Genomic DNA, 2,471 nt, shown 5'->3' on the forward strand with positions numbered 1-2,471 from the left:
GGAAGTTCATATTATGATGCATCCCTCGGGCTAAGTAGAGAAACCTACTTGTGAGTCTCTCTCTAGCTTTCTCCCCTTTCTTTTACTTTATTTTTATTTCCGTATTTTTTTCCTTTATTTTTTTTTAATTGCGTGGGTTGTTTATTTTCACTTATTTATTTATTTAATTTTAATTGTGTGGCTTGCGTCTTTAAATTCTTAGCTGACGAATGGTTAGAACGTTATTTTAGATACATATGTTTAGGACGGTAGTTAGAATTAGATCACAACCATTAATAGGTTCACTTTCGCATTATTGAAAGAAAAAAAAAATAAAGTGGTTGCTCTATCTGAGTTCGACCCGTAGCTACACTGATCCGTATGTTTGCAGTTACATTTAAAATCTCAAACAAGTTTTCGGCGTTGTTGCCGGGGAGACAGTTCCATGTTATTTTTCGCTTTCTTTTGGTAAATCGGAGTGCTTTGTTTGCTTTGTTTTGTTTTTCCTTTTCTTTTATTGAATTCCTGAGAAGAACAACTTACAATAATAGTTGTATCGGTGGAGGTCGCCATGCCTTACAGTATGATAAAGATTGGTTTTGCCCTGTAGCAGTACCTCAGGAATTGACCTGAGCAACCCCGGATCCCTGCCGGTAAGCTCTCAAAAAGCCAAAAAAATCAAAAAAATCATAAAAAAAAGTTTTGCTATTCATTCTTTTGTGCTTGTCTTACTCTAGTTGTGGGTAGTTTTCTATTGCATGAGTGTTAGGTGGGTACGTAATACTAAGAATCGGTTAGAAATAAGAGATCCAACAAGTAGTGACCCTATACGTTTGCTCTCTTTAAAACCTTTCAATATGGGAGACCAACAGCAAAACCCTTCACCTAATTCTTTGAAAGATAGGTTCTACCCTGCTAGAACTGCCCAACCTTCCTGCATAGTTCTACCATAGGCTCAGGGCAATAATTTTGAACTCAAATCTCAATACATCACTATGTTGCCCCACTTCCATGGGTTGACCTCTGAGGATGCATACCTATTTCTAAGGGGATTTGAAGAGGTGTGTGTTCTAATTAAGATCCAACAGCTTTCTGATGATGCTGTTAAGCTTAGGTTTATCACTTTTGCATTGAAAGACCAAGCTAAGAAGTGATTGTATGGGTTACCCACAAATTTCATGACCTCATGGGAACAGGTCACAATTGTCTTCCTTAAGAAGTTTTTCCCAACTCACAAGACCAATAAGCTTAGAAGTGATATCCTTCAGTTTAGGCAAAAGTCTAGTGAGTCATTTTCCAAACTTATGGAGAGATTCAAGGATCTACTCCAAGAATGCCCTCACCATGGCCTAGACTTATGGCATTTATGTCAAATAATTTATGAGGGTATTGGTTACCCAACTAAACAAATGATAGAGTCTATGTGCCCTGAGGGTTTCACATCCTTTACAGATGAAGGAAAGGCATGGGAATTCTTACTTGAATAAGCTGACAAAACCCGTGAGTGGGAATCAACCCAAGAGAGTGAAAGAACCATAGGAGGAAAAGGATATTTTGTGGATGGGATAGTAGCTAAGGAAGCCCATTTGGATAGCCTAATCAAGAGAATTGAGGCTATTGTTCCTAGAGAGTCATCATCAGTCAATTTGGTTAAGATTTGTGCTTGGTGCCAGTCCCCTGGACATCTCCTAGAAGAATTTCCCAACACCTCTGGGGGCACTTCTAATGATAGTGTTAATGCCTTATACCAGAATAATCCATATAGTAATACCTACAATCCAGGATGGAGAAATCACCCAAATTTCTCTTGGAATCAGGGCAACCAAGCAGGGCCTTCCAATTTCCATAATCAAGGTCAACCTGGACTCCAAAGGCCTCCCTTTGCACAACAATATTTTTCTCAAAATACTTTTCCAAGGACAAATGTAGGACCTCAGACTAGTTTTCCTAGGGCCCCTCTCCTATCATCTTATCAGCAACCCCCTGGGTTTACCAACACTAGAGAGGCAAGTAGAATAAGTGACTTGGAAAAAATATCACCCTCCTCATGACAAGCCATCAAAATCTTATGAGAGAACTCACTCAAGTTGTCTCAATTATGCGTGAGAGGGAGAAAGGAACTTTACCCAGTCAACCAGAGCCTAACCCTAGGCATCATCAGCCTGTTAGTTCACAAACATCAACTCATGCACCACTGAATATAGTACAAGGTCAGACCCAACAAGGGCCCTCTAACCAATGTAATTTTGTTTATGCCCTTAAGAGTGGTAGAGCGTACCAACAGAGCGTTCCTAAATCTTCCTCATCTATTACTTATGTTAACTCTCCTTCAGTTGAGGACACAAGTGTGCCTCTTGTTTCAGGTTCGTCTGATGAACCTAAAGATTTTTCTGAAACTAAAGATGATTTGGTTGAGGAAACAAAAAAAGATTCTTTTGAACAGGGGCAAATCCCTAACAGTCCTTATGTTCATCCTGTCCCATTTCCTAATC

The 2,471-nt window shown here is 39.3% G+C and overlaps 1 non-coding gene across 1 annotated transcript; it reads right to left on the reverse strand.

The window, feature by feature from the left end:
- Nucleotides 1-1,223: 1,223 nt before the first annotated feature.
- Nucleotides 1,224-1,330, reverse strand: LOC122069231. The gene has a single exon (XR_006137406.1). It is a non-coding gene; the product is annotated as a small nucleolar RNA R71 (small nucleolar RNA).
- Nucleotides 1,331-2,471: the final 1,141 nt, after the last annotated feature.

Source organism: Macadamia integrifolia, unplaced genomic scaffold, assembly GCF_013358625.1.
Source record: "Macadamia integrifolia cultivar HAES 741 unplaced genomic scaffold, SCU_Mint_v3 scaffold559, whole genome shotgun sequence".
Taxonomy (NCBI): Eukaryota; Viridiplantae; Streptophyta; class Magnoliopsida; order Proteales; family Proteaceae; genus Macadamia; species Macadamia integrifolia.